This window comes from Halichoerus grypus, chromosome 6 (genome assembly GCF_964656455.1).
Source record: "Halichoerus grypus chromosome 6, mHalGry1.hap1.1, whole genome shotgun sequence".
Classification (NCBI taxonomy): Eukaryota; Metazoa; Chordata; class Mammalia; order Carnivora; family Phocidae; genus Halichoerus; species Halichoerus grypus.
Genome location: NC_135717.1, coordinates 110,452,677 through 110,460,496, shown reverse-complemented (window position 1 = coordinate 110,460,496; position 7,820 = coordinate 110,452,677). Strand labels below are relative to the sequence as shown.

Genomic DNA, 7,820 nt, shown 5'->3' with positions numbered 1-7,820 from the left:
CACAAAAGAAATGATAATTATGAGACATGATGGAATTGTTAGCTAACACTATGCTGATAATCACTTTACAATATATAAATGTATCAAATCAACATATTGTGTGCCTTCAACTTCTACAATGCTACATATCAGTTATATTTCAGTAAAGCTGGGAAACAACAGGAGAGCCTAAATACACATAGATAAATAATATGTGATATATTCATGTACTAGCAGATCACAAAGCCATTATTAAAGGAAAAAACTGTAAAAAAATAAAGAATTAGGGATAATTAGCTAGAATGCTGAGCAGAAACCTAAAATCAAATAATAATGGAAATTTTTGCTACATGGAAATTCTACTGTGAATTTATTATAAGCATCAAATTACAGTAAAAAATACTTAGACTATTATATCAAAGTTTGAAACAAGTGAGAGTAGGCTCATATGCTCTGACAGAATCAGATTACATATTACAATATCTTTAATCCTCTAAGGCAAGGCAAGAAGTAACACAAAAGAAAGGTGTTTGTGCAGAATTCCATGGGAAGTTTAACTCCAGTAACAGGTTTCTATAATGAAATGACACTTTATTAAATTACTGCAGTGTTCACTGCCAGGCATGTAATACATATTCAGTATTATAAAATCAGCTTGAATTTGGGTACTATAACATTCCAGTGCTGAAAATATAGATGTCTCTGCCTTTGAATCTAATCCCCCTATATAGATGTCTGCCATCTCGTCTGGCTTTCGATGTCAAATGCAAATATTTCAAATTTGTTAAAATGAAGGTTTCCTTAATGGTGAATGAGGTAATTTTGTCACTATCCTTCCTCGTCACTGATAATTAAAAACTTAACTTCTTGCAAGACGATACTTTTAAAATGACTTCCTCCCACCCACACAAAACACTTATTAATTCAGCTCAGGACACTTTATGACTCCAAATCCTAGCAGTTAGAGATATATAAACAGCATAAAAACCTATGCTTTATGCAGTGTTTAGCAAACCATAATTGCTCTCTCTTTGGCATTTGCTTTCTATCTTATGTATCTCCTAATCCTTGATGTGCACGTTGAAAATGTCACCAAGTCCTCTGAAATTAATCACATATCCACATCTGAACCAGACAAACCTTGTTTATTTGCCTGAATCACACATATTCAGGGACTTCCAAACTCCAGAAATTTCCATAAATTTATATTTAGTGTCTAGAAAAGTAAGACAAAAACACACACTCGCCCTGGTAACAACACTGTCTTTTGTGAGAAATGTTTTCTGACAGACTAGGAAGAATCCTTGAAAACAAACATACTTTCCAACATACTGCAGAATTATTAGACTATGGTTAGATTGTTCTTTTGCTGGAGTAGGATAATGTATTAAAGAAGTAGGCCTCTCAAGGCAGAGCAGTAAGGAGAAAACACAGTAGTGAAGAAAGATCAATACATATTGACACTCTCCTGTGAAGATGGTATATAAAAGGAAGACGGAAAAACAAACTTAGGATCTAACCACCATCAATCTTTTTCATTATTGTACACTCAGATCTGGCCAAGACAGCAAAGCAAAGAGATGCATTCATCTTTTCTTACTTCTGATGCTATGAGAGGGTAGTTTGCTTTTAAGCTATTTTGTAGGGTTGAGTGCTAATTTATTCCCTATGTAAAGAACCTAATTTACATCATGATTATTTGTTATGCTCTAAAGATAGATAATTGTTCTCACCGTTTCCCTCCTGTAACTCAGCTTTTTAACACCTTTTCTAGAGTCTGAATAGATGATTTTGTCATTTACAAAATACTCTTTCAGGAAGCTGTCTATCCAATTTGCGAGTCAACGTGCATGAAACATGTTACTGTAGGAATCTATACAATTGTTTTGTCTGTATTTGGCTGCCATAAATTTTGTCAACAGTTACTGATACTGAATGTAGACCATCCTAGACAAACGGTAGGTGCCCCCTTCTGGTCCAGAGGATGGCAAATGATAGACATACATACCTGCACCCATAGACCCTATTGAAAAAGTTAATCATAACAGTACAAAATTACTTTCCAGAATTAATTCCAATTCTCTGAAATTCTGAATTACCTATTAAACCCTCTTCCTCTGCAAATTAGTAATTAAGGAAAAGAAGAATGTATATACAATGTATCATACTTTCTATTTTTAACATTCATTGAAAAATATGGCCAAACTCATTAATTCAAATGAAAAGAAAATTGTTCCATGCCATTGTTTATTTTCAGAAGAACTCAATATCTTCATTTAAATTCAAAAGACAATAATGTAAAACAAAGTTTCATCCTTTATATTCATATTTGTTAATATAATTTATTGCCTAATCACCCACTTAGGATTGTCTATATATTTTTTGTTTTCTTGTTTCTTACAGGAAGCCATTTTTCAAGGAATATAATTCTCCATAGTATTGGCTTTGAAATGTGTAACCTGTGTTCCTATCACTTCTATTAAATTACTATATTACATATCACTTTTGATATTTTCATTAAATATAATATCCCCATGTAGGTAGACATCTGTAAACAGTTTTTAGAGAGTTAACTGGTTTTTGAGGGGAAATAAAAGAGGTAGAATGTAGGGCATTGAATGTGGACTAATAACAGAACCCACCCAAAAAAAGAAGAAGAAATAGTTAAACAAAATCTGAAGAAGAAATGAACAGAAATCAAGAGAAGCAGGGTGAGGATGACTAGAGGTAAGAAGGAAGAAAAACTACAAAAAGATACAAGATGGAAGGTTAAGCAACATGGCAAGGGGCCAAAGTGGAAGGAAGCAGAAGGCAGAAACCCCGAGAGCCAGAGTCAGAGTCACATGTGGTGGGGTGTGGTGGCTCTGACCTGTGCAGGGTGGGGGTCCCAGTGCTGGAACCAGGATGAAGATCAGTGACTTTGATGGGCACTTGGATGCCCTAAGATCATCCAGGAGAGGGAAGTCAAGATCCTGTGCACTCAGACAGGAGAGATCGTGGTAGAAGAGTACAATGTGCAGAGGGTGGAGTCACCAGTCATAGTATGTGGTGACATCCCTGGACAATTCTCTAACTTCAAGGATCTGTTCAGTGTGGGTGGTAAGTCCCTGAGACAAATGGCCTTTTCATAGGAGACTTTATGGATCACAGTTTCTGGGCATTGAAACATTCTTCCTGCTGCTGGTACTTAATGTTAAATATGCTGACCACATCACCAAGATCCTGGGGAACCCCTGGAGCCACCAGATCCCCTAGGCATATGGCTTCTATGATGAGTGCCTACACAAATATGGATTGGTGAATATGTGGTGCTACTGACCTGAGATCTTTGACTAACTTAGCCTGTCAGTCTTTTGCATGCACAGGTGCTCTCTCCTCCATCCAGACCCTAGACCAGATTCAGACAATTGACTAAAAGCAAGGGGTGTCTCATGACAGGGCCATGTATGATCTGCTCTCATCTGACCCTAAAGACAGCCCATAGGACTGGCTACCTCTTTGGCAGTAACATGCAGCCAACAACATTGGCATGATCTGTTATGCCCACTAACTGGTGAGGAAAAGTTACAGGCGGCACTTCAGTGAAACTGTGCTCACTGTGCTTTTTCTATCATTTTGGGAATGTGGCAGCCATCTGGGAGCTGGATGAGCATCTCTAGAAAGATTTCATCATCTTCTGGGCTGCCTCACGAGAGACATGGGGCATCCCTTCCAAGAAGCTTGTAGCCAACTGCTTCCAGTGATCCTTTGGTCCCTCCAGCTCCTCTGGCCCTCAGACCACTGTGACTTTGTCTTCTTCTCCAGATAGAGGCTGGGCATTGGGGCTTAGGGACTGTCCCTAGCTCGACTCTCCTCCTCAAAGAGGACACTTCAAGAATAAGGACTTTCTCTGGAGAGGCTTGGCTCCTCTCCCTTCTCCCTACTTGAACCATTAAGTTTCCAGTATTTTTGTTTCTTTTTTTTCCTATTTTATTGTTTGCTTTTAGATAAAAATTTTGAGGAGAAAAAGGCATTGGTTGATTAAATTTTTTAAATGAGTAGATTTAAAGGAAAATATTAAAGAAATAATAGTTCAGGAGTTATTTAAATATGGAAAATCATGAAAATAGACTCTAATGACTACAATTAGAATACACTATTCTATTCCATACCTCTTTCTGATCAGGATCCCTACTTTAAGGTTCCTTAGCTTGTAAATTACCCATTAACTATGTTATATCTCAATCTATCAGATAAATTTAATATTTATGTTGCACTTGGGGATACATATTTCAATCATCAACTTCATGATAAACCTTGGTGGGAAGTGTGCTGGTTACTAGAGATGAAATAAAAGGATGTCTATAATGCTTACATTTACTTAGATTTTAGCCTAGAATCAGATCCAGTGCCCACGTCCAACAAACTTTACCTCTTCAACCACAAATTTGGCAGCTGTATTATGACATTCATCACATTCTCATCTTTGCAGTTCATGGAAATGTGTGCACAATAAAAGAATAAATAATCTTGTTACTTTTAATACATGTTTGAATGTATAGTTTTGCAGATGACTCTGCTTATGTGGTACAGTATTGGTCAATTAAGAAGTATTTCAGACTTCCATGAGCAACAAGTTGGTCTCCAACTTCCCATTTTTAAAAACACAAGTGTAACATCTAGATTGTTCTTAAGGTAACTTTGTTGCCAAAATCCAATATTCATATCTACCTACATCCTTTTTCAAATTGTGGCTTTCTCCAGGCTAGGAGGCTTTGTGATTACAATGATACCATTTAGCTCAAGTGCAATTCTAGGGAGAGTCAATGAAATTCTGCTCTGGAGCATGCACTGTGACATAATGAGATTCAGTTTCTGGCTTAATTTAGCTTTGAGGCAGGGGGCTGAAATTTTCACTGCTTTAGTATGATGTTCACTAGTTTGCAGAACTCTGAGATCTATGCTAGAAAATAACTGCAAAAAAATAGGAGATATAACCATATCTTTACCAAAAAGAGAGTTGAACCAGGCTGGTAGGGTGACATGCATAAACATGTTATAAGAATAGTCTGTACATAGAGGATCCTAAGTTTTGGCTCTGGATTCAAGAGAAAAACTCTAGTCTACCTAAATATCAAGACGAGTCAGAGAAAGGAAAGTCAACATAAACAAAAGCAAAGAACAAGAGCTCTGGAATAAGACAACCCTACGCTCACATCTTAACTGGAATTTTTATTTCTTCTAGGAGCCTTATTTTTTTTTTTCTCTTTTTACAAAAAGCTTTTGACAGAGATGAGCTGTATTTCTTCGTACCCAGATTGCTGTGTGGCATTTTCCTACTCTCCTATTAGGGCCAGAACAGCTTGGTAAGGCTCTGGGTTTTCTGTAGGGGACTCAGTTCGAGCTTCTGCCTCCACACACTGTAAGAGCTGTTTCCTATGTCCTTTTGAATATTAAAACTCCAGTGCCCAAGACCTAGAGTAAGTCCCGAAGGAACTAAAATAGAAATATACTTACATTTTTGGCTTAGATTTTTTTAAGTTGGTTTTTTTCTTTTGAGTTAACCTATTGTAACTAAAATGTTTTTGACTAGAATCTTCTATCCATGGTTTTTTATGTGTTTGTGGAGGAAAGCTGAGCATCTGGTTAACTTAATTTTCCACCCTGCTGGCATCTGCTGTAAGACACATTTTGAGGCCTCTGCATTCCTGGTTGTACTTCTCTGCTTTTAAAATATTACTGCTGTCTGTGTTGTGGTAGACCTAAAATAGGCAGTTTTGTGATGAATGGGCATAAAAAGTTGGCATCTGTCTGGTTTGAATGAACCCATTGCTAGGAAAAGAAATTGAGGCAGTATTTGAACTCAAATATTATTAACAAACCACTAAATAATATACTACATAATAAACTGTATTTTACTGAACAGTGAGCCTGAGAAACATATTACAGAATATTAATACGGAAATATGTGTTCCTTAAACTACATATTGTCTGGTACAATGAGTGATAATTCACAGGATGAACCTTGGAAATGAAGAGTAGTTTTAAAAATCTTCATAAATAGACCAATTTTGGGGAAAAATATTTTATGATGGGAATATGGGAACATGAATTAGGAAATGCAAAATAAAAATATATATTTCTAATGAATTTGAAATTAATTTTGTTACTATATCATATAACCTATTAAAATTAAAAATATTTTCTCCTGGAAAAATGATCTTATAAAGATATCAAGTTGTCCTTCTCTAAATAGGGTATTAACTTCATAGAATTTTTCTCTAATTTTATCTCCTTGATTTTTTTTTTTTAAAGATTTTATTTACTTATTTGACAGAGAGACAGAGCGCACAAGCAGGCAGAGCGGCAGGCAGAGGGAGAGGGAGAAGCAGGCTCTTGCTGAGCAGGGAGCCCAATGCAGGGCTCGATCCCAGGACCCTGGGATCATGACCTGAGCCAAAGGCAGACGCTTAACCGACTGAGCCACCCAGGAGCCCCTACCTCCTTGATTTTTGTCTGAATTGATTCACTTTTTTTTTTTTTAAAGATTTTATTTATTTATTTGACAGAGAAAGAGAGAAAGAGTTCACAAGCAGGGAGAGAGGCAGAGGAAGAGGGAGAAGCAGACTTCCCGCTCAGCAAGGAGCCCGATGCAGGGCTCGATCCCAGGACCCTGAGATCATGACCTGAGCTGAAGGCAGCCACTTAACCGACTGAGCCACCCAGGCGCCCCTGAATTGATTCACTCTTATCTGTGTTTAATCCCTGTCAATAACATCTGGGTGAAAATGAAAAAACAATCTCTTCTGTTTCACGAACAGTCATGAGTTTGATTTATTAACAAATTGATGAATCATTTTGGTCAACTGGCTACTTCTGCTGGATCAATATGTTGTATTAATTACCTATAAGACTCAGCTCTGATTTTGGTAGTAACAACACAACCTAGTGAAATCTTTACATCCTATTTTTTACTTTTACTCAAACTTCACAAATTTAGAAACTGTTCTTTTCATAGCAATTGGGATTGAAATGATCTGAATGTCTAAGTAGTATCACAGCTCTAGGGAAGTGTTTTTTCACATTGTCTACAAAACTTATGACACCATTTAATGTATAAGTATGAAATTATTTTTTAAATTTAGAACTTGTAGAAGATTGCCGAAACTCTCAAATCTATACTTTCTCTCTGGTCCAGGTTATTTGTATGTATTGATCAAGTAATTGAAAATATTTCCAGATAACCACAACATTTGACATCATAAAGACTTGACTTCAGAGTATTACACATAATTAAAAATATGATACAATAATTGTGACTTGCAAAATTATTACCAATGGAGGATTTTAAGTTCAACTTGCAAGATATATATTCTCACATCAAAACCTCAACATTTCTGTACACTAACAATGAGACAGAAGAAAGAGAAATTCAAGAGTCGATCCCATTTACAATTGCACCAAAAACCATAAGGTACCTAGGAATAAATCTAACCAAAGAGGCAAAGGATCTGTACTCAGAAAACTATAAAATACTCATGAAAGAAATTGAGGAAGACACAAAGAAATGGAAAAACGTTCCATGCTCATGGATTGGAAGAACAAATATCGTTAAAATGTCTATGCTACTAGAGCAATCTATACATGCAGTGCAATCCCTATCAAAATACCATCAACTTTTTTCACAGAGCTGGAACAAATGATCCTAAAATGTTTATGGAACCAGAAAATAGCCAAAGGAATGTTGAAAAAGAAAACCAAAGCTTGTGGCATCACAATTCCAGATTTCAAGCTCTATTACAAAGCTGTCATCATCAAGACAGTATGGTACTGGCACAAAAACAGACACATAGATCAATGGA

General features: G+C 36.3%; 1 pseudogene; it reads left to right on the top strand.

Moving 5' to 3' along the window:
• Window positions 1–768: 768 nt before the first annotated feature.
• Window positions 769–3,722, top strand: LOC118518654 (serine/threonine-protein phosphatase 4 catalytic subunit pseudogene; annotated as a pseudogene).
• Window positions 3,723–7,820: the final 4,098 nt, after the last annotated feature.